The 15,473-nt window shown below is 54.7% G+C and overlaps 1 long non-coding RNA gene across 1 annotated transcript; it reads right to left on the bottom strand.

The window, feature by feature from the left end:
* Positions 1 to 971: 971 nt before the first annotated feature.
* LOC132249938 (uncharacterized) lies at positions 972 to 14,406 on the bottom strand. Its single transcript, XR_009461469.1, has 5 exons — positions 12,632 to 14,406; positions 12,447 to 12,534; positions 9,509 to 9,880; positions 6,308 to 6,415; positions 972 to 5,616 (listed from the first exon to the last, which is right to left on the bottom strand). It is a non-coding gene; the product is annotated as an uncharacterized LOC132249938 (long non-coding RNA).
* Positions 14,407 to 15,473: the final 1,067 nt, after the last annotated feature.

The raw sequence follows: 15,473 nt of genomic DNA, 5'->3' as shown, positions 1-15,473 counted from the left end.
CCAGCTCCCAGGCTGTCCAGGCTCCGTGGGAGGACATCACAGCTCATGGCCAGACAAGGAGGGAAAGGTTGGGAGTCAACCAGCAGTTTCCCTCAAGTCACACTCTCCTCACCCCATAGCCATGGAGGGGAGGGACAGCCAGCGCCTGGGGGCCTTCTCTGGCCAGGCTCACCCAGGGCAGAGTCCCTGCCTGCCCATCCCTGCTTGGAGGCACCTTCCTAGGATGCTTACCCTGATGCCCATGGCCTGGGGATCCCCAAGACTGTGCACAAGGAGGGAGCATGAGGACTGGAAAGACTGCAGCGCCAGGGAGCTCAGGGAGGCTCAGCCCTTGGGACACAGCAGCATTTTCACCTGCAGACCTGCCGCTCCTCTACCCCCTCCCCAGTTGTGCTTTTCCTGCAGCTCAAGCGTCAGGACAGCTGCAGCCCTTCCTGCGGTCCCAGGCAACCCTGCATCACCACGGGGCTGCCCAGCGGGAGTGCAGGGGGCTGAGTAAACCTCTGGGCTGGCCCACGCAGTGCTGGATCGCAGCCCGTGCAGGTGTCCAGACCAACCAGGCACGTGAAGTGAACCAGGACGAGCGCTGGGGCCCGCTCCCCACAGCAACCCTGCCCCAGCCTTCCCTTGCAGCCTTTCAGCTGGGCTTTCTCCAGACCAGTCAGCCTTTCGTCCCTTCCCCCAGCCCTGCTCAGTCTCCTGCCCCATCTCCCTGTGCAGTCCAGATCCGGCCATCTCCCCTGTGAGCTTCTCCCCCTTTCACCCCCAGATCCCTTCTCCCTCCTATACCCCAGCCAGGGCAGATCCCCTGCGCTCTGGCTGTTGCTGGTCCATCCCATGGTGCTGGGCATGGGGGCTGGGATGCTGCACAGGAGCAAATCAGCAGCTGGCCATGCAGCCAGGTAGATGCTACTGAGTTCTGCTTCATTCTTCCACGTCGGGGGAGGACAGACACCATCAGACGCCCAGAGTGAAGCAAATGCACTTTATTACCCAATATAACAGCTAGAAAATGAACAGAACAAAAGCAGGACAAGCATTCAGCGCAGGGCTCCAACAACAAGTCCCTTCCTCCCGTTCCCTTGCTGAGGTCTCAGCAGTGTTAGCAAGTCCGCACGGGCCCCAGCCTGCTTCCCAAGGCCGGACTGATGGAGGACCGAGCCTTGAGACCGTTCCAATGATTAATTGGCCCTGGGACCCGTCAGTGTTATACACAGCAATTTTCCCCCTCCCTCCATTTCTCTACAAACCAGGGTAAGAGATACTATACACACATACATATACACAGACCTATGCAAACACACGTAAATAAGAACACATACTCACACATCCATCTCGCACACACATTTATAAACAGTGCCCCAGTGGTTCTTGGCAGGTGTGTGCTAGACACGAGGTAACACTGGGAAGAAACGTGTCCCTGAGTGGAAACGTGCTGGTCAGGCCGAGCGAGCGACTGAACTGCTTTGCCCAGACTCATTAGGCCTTTAACTTTCAGTTATTAATAAACACAACAGAATTGCAGAGCCAGCCCCGTTCAACACCTACCTCTTATAGTTGAACTAACAGTTTCCCTGTGAACAGGGTAAGTGCATGAAGTGCCTAGTGTCTCCCAGCTGCAGCCCCTGCCCTGCCACGGGGACAGGGATGCAGCGGGCAGACAGCAGCCTCTGCATCCCCTGGTGCTGAAGGGAGGTTGCAGCTGTGAAACTGGCCCTCTCCTCTCCCCGTCCAGACATAGGCAATAGAGTTGTGCATTTGATGCTTTCAGCAAGGAGGTGGAGGTGGAGCAGAGCCAGTTGTCTTTGGCCAGCTGTCCCACGTCCCGACAGATTTGCAGAGCAGCGGGGCTGCAGCTTGCATGGAAGCACGAATTCACAGTGTTGGACCTACCTGCAACAAAACCGTGCTGGATGTCATTCTGAAATTTGCCTTCTACTAGCGTATCAACAAGGAGAAATGCAAAGTGCTGCACCTAGGGAGGAAAAATGTCCAGCACACCTACAGCCTAGGAAATGACCTGCTGGGTGGCACAGAAGTGGAAAGGGATCTTGGAGTCCTAGTGGACTCCAAGATGAACATGAGCCGGCAGTGTGATGAAGTCATCAGGAAAGCTAATGGCACTTTATCGTGCATCAGCAGATGCATGACGAATAGGTCCAGGGAGGTGATACTTCCCCTCTATCGGGCGCTGGTCAGACCGCAGTTGGAGTACTGCGTGCAGTTTTGAGCGCCGCACTTCAAGAGGGATGCGGATAACCTGGAGAGGGTCCAGAGAAGGGCAACTCGTATGGTTAAGGGCTTGCAGGCCAAGCCCTATGAGGAGAGACTGGGGCACCTGGACCTCTTCAGCCTCCGCAAGAGAAGGTTGAGAGGCGACCTTGTGGCTGCCTATAAGTTCATCACGGGGGCACAGAAGGGAATTGGTGAGGATTTATTCACCAAGGCGCCCCCAGGGGTTACAAGGAATAATAGCCACAAGCTAGCAGAGAGCAGATTTAGATTGGACATTAGGAAGAACTTCTTCACAGTTCGAGTGGCCAAGGTCTGGAACGGGCTCCCAAGGGAGGTGGTGCTCTCCCCTACCCTGGGGGTCTTCAAGAGGAGGTTAGACGAGTATCTAGCTGGGGTCATCTAGACCCAGCACTCTTTCCTGCCTATACAGGGGTCGGACTCGATGATCTATTGAGTTCCCTTCCGACCCTAACATCTATGAATGTATGAATCTATGAATCACATATGGACTCCTTGACAAATTTTTCAAGGATTTTTCCTGGGAGTGGAGGTCAGGCTGATCAGCCTGTATTTCCCTGGGTCCTCTCTCCTTCCCTTCTTGAAGATGGGCACAACATTGGCCCTCTTCCAGTCTTCTGGGACCTCTCCCGAGTGCCACGAATTCCTGAAGAGGTTGGCCAGCGGTCCTGTGATGACTTTGGCTAGTTCATTCAGCACTCCCAGCTGGAGTTCATCTGGTCCTGCTGACTTATAGGTATCCATCCTCCCTAGCTGTTCTTTCACCAGCTCTACATTGACTGTGGTAAGTGATCAGCCCTCCTGCGACTCTTCTGTGTCATATTTGCATTCGGCAGCCTATGAAGTCTTACATTGGTGGACTACAGATGCACAGTATTTGTTTAGGAGTTCGGTTTTCTCCTTGGTGTTGGCAATCAGATGTCCAGATGCACTGAGAAGTGGTCCTACGTTTCCACTGGTTTTTTTCCTGTTACCTATATACCTATAGAAGAACTTCTTATTGCCCTTGATTTCGGTTGCCAGCCTGAATTCGGTCACCGCCTGTGCTTTTCTAATCTGCTCCCTGCAGGTCTGGGCCATTCTTATGTAGTTCTCCTTGGGGCCTATGCCTAGCTCCATCACTGGTAAGCTTCCCTTTTCTTTTTCAGAAGACCTAGGACTTCCCTATTGAGCCAAGATGAACTTCTGGCGGCTGTGCCACCTTTTTGCCGTAGCGGTATAGACAACTTCTGTGCACCGAGGATCGTGTCCTTGAGGAACGACCACTCTTCATCCACACTCTTTCCCTGCAGTCCATAATCCCATAGGGCATTGCTCACTAAGTCCTTAGCTTATTGAAGTTGGATAGACAGCTATCTATCTCTAGATAAAGATAGATGTGTTAGAATTATGAAATTTTAGGGAGGGGGGTCTTGGTGTCCTCAAGGTTTTCTTAGGCCCTTAGGGACTTGGAGATAGTGTTTGTCAGAGGAAGATGCATTTTCCCCTGGTTCACAGAAAAATGGGAGAGGGGGGGAAAAAGTAATATGTATCAATACATATATCAATTTCTCCTTCCCTTTTTAATACAAAACATGATAAATTATAACACACACACGCACACACACACAGATACATAAACAACAAAACACACATACACCCAGATTTGTAAATAGTACTCCCGGTGGTTTTTGAAAGTTGTCCATTGGACATGGAGGTAGCACTGAGGAGAAACACAGTCCCCGAGTGGAAACATTTGGGTCTGCTCCAGTGAGTAACTGAACTCATTAGGCCCGGACTCATTAGGCGTTGAACTTTTTAAACTTTCAGCTATTAATTAATGTAACAGCATAATAGAGCTAGCCCCATTCAACACCAATGCCCTCTCTCTCCTCTCCTCTCCATCTCCATCCTTCCCTCCAGAACCTGGCCAGAGCTGTCGTTCGCCAGCAGCCCCAAAGCTCAGCAGAGGACCACGATGGGGATTTGGCCACAGCGGGCAGGTGGTGGCATCAGCGGTGGGCACAGCCAGCAGGCTCTGGAGCCTGGACGCGGAGTCGCCAGCGGTGTCACAGCTGACACCCGTCTGCCGCAGGCGCAGCTCCTGACCGCAGCCACGGCTCGTGCCAGCATCAGGTTCCAGGTCGGGGCTCTGCGCTGGGGCGGGGGCGGCGGCAGCAGCTGTGGACACAGCTGGCAGGTTCTGGGTTCAGACCCCTGAATCTGCCAGTAGTATCCATAGCTGACACCGCCACTCACCTGCTGTGGTGGAAACCCTGCTCAGGCCCACAGCTGATGCTGGGCTGATGGTGCTGGGTGGAAACAGGCTTGCCCAGCCACTTGGCACCACACAGTACCTGGACCTGCCAGCCACCTGTGAGCCAGATGCAATGAATTGGTGGCTGTCCACATGTGGGCCAGATCCAATCTGCTGGCACACCAGATCCAGCCTGTGGGCTGTATTTTGCCCACCCCTGCATTAGATCCTAGGGGCCCATCTCAAGGTGGACCTGGATACGGGCCATTGTCTCCAAATGAATCTCTTCCACTGTCCTATGACAAAGCTCCACCTGCAGCCTTTCCCCACCTGCTCCTCTGCTCCACATCCTTGCTTTGGTCCTGGCATGGCCTTTACCGCTACATCCCAAACTTGGGAGCAGCATCTGGGAATCATTCAAAAGTGTCTACTTTATGAATAAAGTGGTAGTGCCATTTTAAACACTTGACTGGTAAATTAAAGTGCAGAAACTTTTCCTAACATCCAATTGTATAAATTTATATTTTTTGTAAAAAAAAGTTTATTTCTACCAATAGCTAAAGGTTTATATATAAATCTCATGCTGGAATTAGGAACTTTGTTGGGTCTTAGTGTCCTCAAGGCTCTCTTAGGCCCTTATAGACTTAGAAATCGTGTCTGTCAGAGGAAGATGCATTTTCCCTTGGTTTGTAGAACCCCGCCCCCCAGTATGAATACATTAATATAAATGTTTTCCCTTCCACTAATAGATGGGGAAAAAATTATATGAATTTATACATATTAATTTCCCCCTCCCTCCATTTTTCTATAAACCAGGAGAAAATGTATTATTGCACACATAAAACACATACACCCCTCCCCCTACTAGCATTTGCACCCGCCAACCCATCCCTCCACCAGGAATCACTTTTAAGGCCTCCTCTCCGGTGGGACTTCTGCCTTGCCAGGTCCTGGGGAGACTTCCTGAAGCAGCAGCTCTTGGCAGACGTCCCACCGTCCGCTCCACTGGGCCCCGGCAGTCGCGGCAGCAGGCAGGTCACGTACCGTAGAGGTGCTGGGAAAGATGAAGCGAGAGGCACTTTGGGTTCCTCAGTGCTCGGGCTCACAAGTCAGCATTTGCATCTGGGCTGCAACAAGCAGAGCTGCGTTACTGGAGGCGAGAGGCGGCCAGGCCAGCCAGCCTGCTCTTCCCTCCCCACGCCATGAACAAGGAGCCGTGGCCACTGCTCCCTGGGGCTTTATCCCCGCCATTGGGACTGACCCCATGGATCAGTGCCCACGACCCCAGAATCATGTCCCTGATACAGCAACCCATTCAGCCAGGTCCTGCACCTGGGGTGAGGAGGCTGGGAGAGGCAGGACACGTTCCCCTTGGGGCTCTGACCTGGGCAACGTGGCTGCAATCTCAGCGTCCCAAGCCACGGCACATGGGCAACACTGAACGCTGGCCTACAGTAACCACCAGCCTCCCCCTGCGGCTCCTTCCTCTGGTCCCCCTGGAGCTGGTTGGAGGAGGGGAGCCTCGTCTCTATTACTGCAACAGCTGCAAGGTGGTGGAAAACTGAGATGGGGGGATAGAAAGATCATGAAGTCTCTATACCCCATAGACTCCCCTGGGGTTTTCTCTAGGGACGGGGTTTGGGAGGGGTCGGTGCTCTGGACTAGGCATGAACTGACTTCTGATGTGAGACCCCCAATGCCTCGGCTGCAAATGCAACCCCACTTCATTACAAGGTGCTGGACAGGCGCGAGCAAATGCCTCGGTCTGCAGGAGCCGGCAGAGCCTGTTGGGCATCACGTGTGCCCCACTCAACTCACCTCTGCAGGAAGATAGATTATCTTCACGTGCTCACAACACCATGTACAGCAGCAGGACGGCAGCGAGACAGTGCACAGCTCCCAGCACTGGGACTGCAGCGCCCTTCCCTGTGGAGCAGAGCAAGTCCCAGGTGAGAACGGGCAGCCACTCCTCCATCCCCCTCAGCCAGGGGGAGCAGCTCCAGCACCACCTCCAGCTACTGGCCTCTGGGGTGATGGTGGCACATCCGCTGGATGCACAAAGTCCTAAAAGGCCAGGGCTGGAGATGGGTGGGGGCAGGGGCTGGGAAAATGCTTTGCCCGAGTACCCTGAATCACCAGACCGGGGCTTGCCTTGCAAGTACCACCCCTGCCATTAGCCCTGAGGCACACACTGGTGTACCAAGCAAAATGTCTTCACCTGCCATGCTCTGATACATGTGCCAGGGGTTGCCAACTCCTGGTGCAGAACATGGCATCGATAACCTTAGTTTTTCTTTCTTTCCAGCCCCTGGCCTATGAGACTGCAAGGCACAGACACCTGGGTCAGAGACAAATGCACCTTAGTGGTCTCAAGGCCCCAGGATTTGGCCTGCTACATCTTCATTTTAATCCTCTGCTTTCATGCCACTGCATCTTCAAGAGTGCCGTCCTTCAAAAGGAAAACCTTCATGCTTTGCTTTCTACTTGAAGAAGACTTTTTCCAAAAGGCCTAAAGGATCATTTTCCAGTTAATACTAAGTGGGGAAGGGGGGACCCCAGCCCACTTGGAAATGAAAAATCCAATCACATCAATAAGCCCAGACAGACTGGTTGCACCCAGCACCGCTTGGATAATCCTTCTCCCTATTTGAGGCATCATTACAAGGAGGGATGTTCTGTGAAGCACGTGGAAGGAAAACCCCCACTCCTTCAGCACCCAGACCTCGAGGAAGGCATGTTGCAACACACTTGAGTGGGCACAATGCCTTCCACAGGAGGTGGCAATGGAGCGTGGAAGTGTGCACACTCTCTCCCATGTGTGTATAGTACACATGTGCATGACAAGTGTGCAGGGATTTGGAAAGCGTGCGTGAGATACATGTTCACAGCTAAAAACTACGGGGCCTGGGCCTTCAGATCCCATTAACAACTCCTTGCTGATCCAGCCCCTCCCTGGGTCTTCTGCCCTCTCAGCCCCATTCCAGGCTTTCAGGCTCCTCCATCTCACTCTTGACCCCACTCAAGTTGCCAGACCCCTCAGCCTCTCCTCTGGCCCCTCGGTCTCACATGACGACTCCCCAGGCTGCCAGGCTCCTCGGGCTCCCTCCTGGCCCCTCTCCAGGCTGTCAGCTGCTCTCTGGTCCCTGGCCCTGGACCCATGCAGTTCTCCACTTTCCTAGACATGCTCCAGGCCTCCAGACTCGTCCGGTCCGACCCCCTGCTCCAGCCCCTCACTGGGCTGCACTGCTCATGCCCTTGGACCCGTCTGGCCCTGCACTCCATTCCCGGCCCTTGCCGGACCCTCTGGTCCCACTACACTGGCTGGACCTCACTATGCAGCTCAGGCCTCTCAGACCCACCCAGCCCTTCACTGGGCTTCTGGATGCACATAGTCCCCATCTTCCCAGCAAGTGCTTTTTGGTCTGGGCGTGCTCCTCTAGTCTCCCCTCTCCATGGGGTAACCCACAAGGCAGTGGGGGCTGAGGCTTTCCAGCATAACCCACAGGCAGCCCCACCGCACCAACCAACTCCAGTAGGGTGCACTGGGGGTCCTACCCAGGACCGGTCTACCCAATATGAATCCTCTCTCTGGGCTCCCCGAGCTGTTCTACACCTCTCCTGGGCTGCTAACTACCCGGCTTTGGCCCAGCTCACTCTTGGACCCCGTCCTTGATCCCTTCTCCTCAGATATCCTAGCCCCAGCCATTGTCATCCTGGGCTGCACACCCCTTGACCCCTTCCTCTTGGCTGTGACCCCCGTCAGGGACCTTTGTGCCCCACCTCCAGCCCTGTTGAGACTCCAGGCTCTCCCGGCTCTGGCAGTCTCGTGCAATGGGGCATTTTCACCCGTCAGCCCTGCCTGGGCCCTGACCCCAGCTTGGCCCAGTTGAGGTGGTCAGGGTCAGTTCTCTGGCCATCAGCCCCCTCATATCCACAGGTCCATCTTCTCAGGCCTCTCTGTAAGTCACTCTTCCTCTTCCTGCAGTCACAGGGCCCTCTATAGATCTTCCTGGATGCAGCCCCTTTCTTCCGTGTGCCCCTTTGCAATAGAGTCCCACACCCTGCCACCCTCACCAGGTTCACCCGAGCCCTGAACTAGGTCTCACAGCTGCTCAGGCCCTGATGCACGCAGTCTCTGTCTCAGGCCTTACCTGGGCTCTCCCTATGCTCGGGCATTCAGCCCTACTTCCCAGGGCCCCCAGGTTCTCCATCCCCTGAGCTCCTACCCAAACCTCCACCTCTCTCTCCTAGCTGGCATTTAGGAGCTGCAGCCTTCCTGCTGGGTGGTGTTCTTCCACCAGCTCCCAAGATGTTATAGCCCTGCTCTCAGGGTCTGGGCTCAGACCCTGTCTACACCCCTCCCTCCTCCAACCAGGAGGCTCCCTTGCACTCAGGTGATCCTTCACCTGCCAGCCCTTGGGTCATCTGACTCAGCAATCAGCCCTGGCCCCCAACCTGCAGGCTGCCTGACCTCTTCAAGTGGCAGCACATCAAGTGCCCTGCCACACTCCTCCCCACTTAAGCTCAAAGTGGCAGATGCATCCAGGACCCTGCCACAGGAAGGCAGAAGAGAAAGAACGTGTGGACGGGGGCTGAACAGAGAAGAGGCAGATCTACTGCATTGGCATGAAGACTATGGGTGGCACAGGAAGGCAGAAGAGCTAAAGAAAGGATAAAGTTCACTTTCCTTTTTCTCAAAATATGAAGAGCCTCGTGCTTAGAGTCCCACATTCAAGCTACAGATTTGGGAGAAGCGAGGAGGGCAGGGGGAGAAGCAGGGAGACAGTATCACCAACTGCGCTTTCAAAGCTGGACTGAGCTTGGGGCCATGAGGCCTCCTCCTAAACACTGTTAGGAAGTGGACAACAGCCCAACTCTTACGCTTAGTATCCGTACAGGGAATAGCAGCTCCCTTCAAAACGCAAGCTCCTGTCCGTTATGAGCAAGATTAATTAAATTAGTCTCTGCTGAGGAGTGTAAGAGCACATTTCCTAAGCCAGGGTTACTGCACAGACATACCTGACACGTTAAGTTGGATGCTGCAGCATTCACTATGCTTTCCATCATCACTGAGGAAAAAGTAAGCGCAATAAGCTTGTGTATCATTCCAGGATATATTTTTCAGCAACAAAGATGCATTGCCACTGCGAATGTCCTTGGGAAAGACCTTGGTTCGCCCACGAAACCTCTCTGCCTGTCTGTCCAGCTGGTCCTTGCCTTCGTGATAGGCATGCACAACTTCCTGCGAATCAGTCTGCCAGTTAAGAGTAGCTTTTAAATGATCCACAACCGTGTCTTGAACAACAAAGTGCAGGAGCACAGCAGTGTGCGCAGGCGCTGTAATGGATTCATTTCTACACTTGTGTCCGGTGGTGTCGACGGGCTCACACTCTAGCAGGGAATAAATAAAAGACAGGACATTAGTTACCACCTCCCTTCATCGTCTCGTTTGCATTTTCTATGGTTGTTAATCGGTCAACAAGATTCAGCTGACTTGACACGCAGACTGATCCCTGATGTGAGCTGCAACTTGGCAAAGGGGACAGGCTCATGCTGTAGCGCCCCATGGACACACCTCAAATCCACTTTGATCTTAACTGGCCCAGAACCGGCTCCAACAGGGCAACAGTCTGGGAGGCAAAACCACTCTCAGCACCACCTGCCTTGTAGGGTTTTCCCAGGTATTTCTGACCATGTTGATCGCTAACCCGAGATGCGTCCCACCCCTCCCAGCCCCTTTTCTCCCTGCTACAAAGCACTAGCTGTGGTTCTGTGATCGAAGTGAAATTCCTCTCTGCTCTCCAGCAGCAACGACTGACCCGTCTCAACCTACAACGTGGCAACATGCCCCCTTTTCTCCACCATGTCCTCACATATGAGGAAACATGTGAAGCTCCCCATTTGCCCAGGTCTCACACCCGTGTCCAAAAACTCTTCCCTTGGAATATGTGCATCGCTGCATCTTGCTGCTCTCTGCACCCCTCTGGCCAGCTTCTGTCTGCAACACAGGTACCCCAGGGGCCAGATCCTGTTCTACCTACCTGGCACCTGAGCGTGGTCCTGTCCCACCCTGCCCAGGTGCCTGAAACTATTAACACAAAGGGTGGGTGGGTTTGTTCCCTTTCTCCTCCTCCTCACTGCATTTTGTGACCTCGGCTCAAAGCGAAGGCAATAGCACAGGGCAAAGGCAAACACATTAACAGGACTCAGTCCTCCCAGCAGACAGTTCCAGACATGCTGCTCCGATGGCCAGAAGCCTTCAACTTTCCAGCCTGTATTTGCCAACCCAACAATTGACTGGCCCTGGATAAAGTAGCTTGCTGGCTATGGAAGCTCATGCCTGTCTAAACTCACTGGTTTCTAAGGTGCCACCCTGCCCTGACCTGATCCTTAATTTAGAAAGCTGTGCTCCCTCCCTAACCCTGACCCTGACCCTCCAGAGGTAGGAGAACCAGCTGTTCTCCATGAACCTTTCAGCCTCAGGGCCTTCAAAGAATAAAAAAAGCCCAAGCTCCCAGTCTCTGCCCATCAGTCAGGGTCTCCCATCCGCTGAAGCGGCTGATCTCTGCTCTCCTTCTGGCCTAAAAGCATCTTTCCAGCACATGGGCGACCAGAACTGCACTGAGCACTTCATACGAGGTCTCACCTGCACCCAGTACAACGGCTCGCAGGCTCCCCTCTCCCTGATCTACCCTAGCCAGGCCTTTGCCCCTTTCATGTAACCCTACAGGAATGCAACCCAGCAGCACGTAGCGCAGCGCCCAGCAGATAAGTCTGTGGAGGGGGAGAGGTAGGTGGAGTAGGAAGGTGGGGGGTGCAGATTGAGCCCCCTATTGTGAAGAAGGGAGTGGGGCAGGGGAGGGTTGTGGGATAGAGCCATGGGCGGCTCATCCAGGGGCACGGGGGTGGGGGGGGGGAAAAACATGGTTCCACGCCACTGTGCGCATGGGGGCCACATGCTCCCCGGATTTGTGCACGGGGCAGAGGTCGGCTGAGGCTCTACACCCTGCTCTCTTTTTGCCCGGGGTGCCACGTGCTGGCTGTACCATGCGTCCCCTGCCCACCTGGTAGCAGGAGGCACAAGATAGCATCGCGTGGCTCCCAGGGCAAAGGCAGCTGGGTACAGAGCCCCAGCCCGCACCAGGCAGCGTGCCTCTGACTCATACATAAATCCGGAGGGCACATGCCTCCCATGCCTCCACTGGGGTTGCACGCAGCAGTGGGAGCCTTCCTACCCACAGCCCTGGACAAGCCGCCTGCAGATCTGTTACAGGACCCACCCTGGCCCCAGGGCCACATTCACCCCAGCCCCTGCCCCATTCCCTCCCTTACTGTGGGAGCCTTGATCTGCAACCCCCCTGCCCCTTCCCTCTCCACCCAACAGACTTACCTATAGGGCGCTGCTCTACATGCCACCGAGTTCCAATCCTGGCCACATGAATGGGGCGTGTGCATGCACATGTGTGTTTATTTGCACGTGCGCGTGTGTGTGTGTGTGCGCGTGCACAGCCTGGAAGTGGCAGTGACAGCAGCACAGTGGAGCCCGGGCGTGAGCTCCAAAACTACACGTGCAATTAATGTGTTAACAAAAACAATGCAAGAAGCCAATTAACCTGTTAATCATGCACATAACAATGATTAATTGACAGCCCTAATTGTATCCAGTTTCCCATCTGCCTGTCTGTAGTCATTCCCTTTCCAACTTCCTACTGCTTTGCATGCCCTTGGGATCCAACTAACTGGCCCATAGTTGCCTAGGATCACTCTTCTCCCCGCCCCCACCGCCCTTCTTAAATTACAGCTCCCTCCATGTGTTATTCTCCAGCTCGATGGCACCAACCTGGGCTCAGATCCTTGCTACCAGACCTGTCATTTCCTGGGCCACCTCTGTTTATCAGCGTTCATCTGCATTTATCCAGTCTGGTGCCAAGGGAGCAAGAAAGACGGTTCAACTTACCAGATGCAGCGCACAGAAACAAACAGAGAAAATAGGCTGTTGTCCAGGTTCCCCAGGTTTTTGTTCTCTGCTGTTTCATTCTTCAAGCCTGTTAAAACAAACACCACTTGCTAAAACCATCATGTAAAGTTCTGCACCGCCGCGCACCACCACCTCCCAGCGCTGCAGTCCTGCTGTGGGTGTACCTTGTTGGACCGATGCTCAGTGCTGAATGGGAGGGAAATGCACCACGTGTGTACTCCCAAGCTCGATCTACTGGGAAAGACACAAGTGTTAGAAAATGTGTTGACAATCTGGGAGTTGGAACATGTGAGCACACAAGGGAGGGTCTAGCGCAGGCAAAGGGCCTGGCCAGGCTGGAGATGGTGTCTTTGCTGCTACTTAAGGCAATTGACTGCCACTTACCTCAACTGACCTCACTTGGCCGTACATGTTTGAATTTGTCACCAAGGTCCTTCCTACCCTGCAGTTAAGTGCCCATCAGGGCAGACCCAGCTCAGGGGGTCGGGTTCGGGGTTGGGGGGGGTCTCAAGTTATGACAGTCAAATGTTCTGGGCCAGACGGGACCAAGAACAGGTGTTAACACCACAGCACCAGGGCTGGCTCACACCACTTGTTTCCTCCGTGCAAACAGCTAGACGTTATCGTTCAATTTAATTGTCATTGAAACCTGGTACGTGGCCCCGAGTGATATCCCTGCCTAGCCAGCCCCACATCAACCCAGCTGCCTGTTTTCACCCTGATACTCCAGACTGCAGTTTTCTGCCACACCATTTACTTTGGCAAGACAAGCTAAAAAAGACTTCAGCGGGAAAAACTGGCTGGAGGAGACACTAAACTCCCCCTCCTTTTCCCGCCACACTCCCCGGTCCCTGAAACTCAGCACCACAGACACGAGGGCAGGGTCGGCAGAGCTCAGACAGCGTCCCTGCCTGCTCTCCTGGCTTTCACCCAACAAGGACACTCCTCCAGGAGAGATACTGCCCTTTTGGAAGAGCCACCTGGATGCCACGCAAAGAACTGCGGCAGTACAAAAATAAAACTCTCACAAAATGCACGCCTTTATTTATGACAGACCATCCCTCCCTGGGACCTACATGGGGAATCCGCAAACAACTGCAACTCATTCTAGAAGATGACCTAATTCTTAAAGAGATCTGGCCAGAACCCCCCATCCCAGTCTTTAAACAAGCACTCACCCCCAGAAGTAAACTTCCTAGGGCCCAAACCACACCATGTGGATCCAGACCATGCCATGACAAGAAACGTAAACTTGCCAACACATCTCCAGCAGTCCCACAGTTACTACACCCCACAACAGAGCCATCGACATTCCTGATCTTATACCTCACCTCCAGAAATGTTATATGTCTCACTCAGTTGTGTACCAAACGCCCTGATGGAAAATACACAGGAGAGACCAAACAACAACCGCGCACCAGAATGAACACACTCTGGAAATCTATCGAAGACCAGAATACCCAACAACCTGTGGGGACACGTTTCTCCCAAGACAATCGCTCTCTCTCCGATCTCTCAGTTCTAACCCTCAAAGGGAACTTACAAGACACCTTTCCCAGACGAGCCCACGAACTTCACATCATCAATCTACTGGATGCAAAAAATCCTTTCTTCAGCTAGGAAGGAGGGGCAGGGTGCAAAAACATTACCTGCTTCTAATTAAAGTGCTGAACATTTTCTCAGCTGGAAGAAAGGCCTGGGAACTTCAGAGGCTGAGACTGACTGCAACCCCCTGGCAGAGGGAAGCAAAGGGCAGGTATGGCAGGGCTCAGTTACCTGCAGCCTCTGCGTGGCACTGCTCTGGGACCACAGCCTGGGGCCATGGGCCAGTGAGGCTGGGAGCAGGCGGGAACCATCTCCTCCCCATCAGGCCAACACAGTCCATTGTCCGATCTGGAGAGGGGAGCATGGGGCAAGAGCAGTAGGTGTTACCCCACTGGCTGGGAGGCCCTTGCAGTGGGTCTGCACCTGCGCTACCACCTTGCACATGCAGGAGGCTCCACACAAGCCCTTTCCAGAAACAGCCTGGTCCTCAGGAGCTGGCCCAGGAGAGGAGAACTGGGCATCTCAGCTAATCTGTCTGCGCCAGTGGGTCCCTTCCTGGATGCTGGTGACCTGTGGAGGGTCACAGCTCCCTTGTCGCCCCACACTGGCCAGCGTGGAGCCTAGCCCAAGCCCCAGCCCCAGCCCCAGCGTCCACCCACCCAGGGCAGGGCTGCTGCAGCTGCAGTGGCCCTGGGTTTCCACGCTGCTGGCGGTGCTCCGAGTCCCCCGGAGTCACAGCGATGCCTGCTCACACCCCCGGGGGCTGCCCTGGCACAGAGTTGCAGTCACTGCCCACCGGCAGCAGTCCCTGGGTGGGCACCGCCCGTGGCCAGACCCTAAGTGTTGTTGTCCCGGCTCCTCCTGAGAGCTGTGTTTTGCCAGCCCAGATCTGGATGCTGGGCGTGAGGCACACCCCTGCCTGAGCACCTGGCAGAGATGCCAGGAGGATGGGGCCAGCCCAGGCAGTTACTGACCCTGCAGGAGCCCCCTTCTTCCTGGCCCCGAGTGGCAGAGGGGAGAGGGGGAGAGGCCTGTCCTGTGCCCGTGGCCCCCCGGAAGAGTCTGCTGTGCCCTCGCCTGGGAGGACTGGAGCTGCACAAGTGATGGTGTGGGGACTGCTCTCCCTCTCACTTGCTCCCTCAGTCTCTGGGCTTGGAGGAACCAGGCAAGGCAGCTGTGGCGGTGGCCAGCAGCTGCCGGGTCCAGACCAGGGCTGGGGTGTGCTAAAGCTGAGTGCTGTGACTGGCACAGAAGCCTCAACCTGCCCACAGCTGCAGCCGTGGGCCCTCCCATGCAAACCCCTGTTGTTGCCCCAGGGACGCAGGAGGAGGTAGGTGGTGCCGGCAGCACGGGGTGGGGGGCAGGCAGGGATGGTGCCTGCAGCTTTGCTAGCCCAGGGATTTGCTCACTCTCTGTCTAGAGATGTAAAACTTCTGGAAATTTTGAAGCCAGCCTTATACT

The sequence above is a fragment of the Alligator mississippiensis genome, chromosome 4, assembly GCF_030867095.1.
Source record: "Alligator mississippiensis isolate rAllMis1 chromosome 4, rAllMis1, whole genome shotgun sequence".
Taxonomy (NCBI): Eukaryota; Metazoa; Chordata; order Crocodylia; family Alligatoridae; genus Alligator; species Alligator mississippiensis.
Note: the sequence above shows the minus strand (reverse complement) of the source record. Positions and strands in the feature narration are given on the sequence as shown.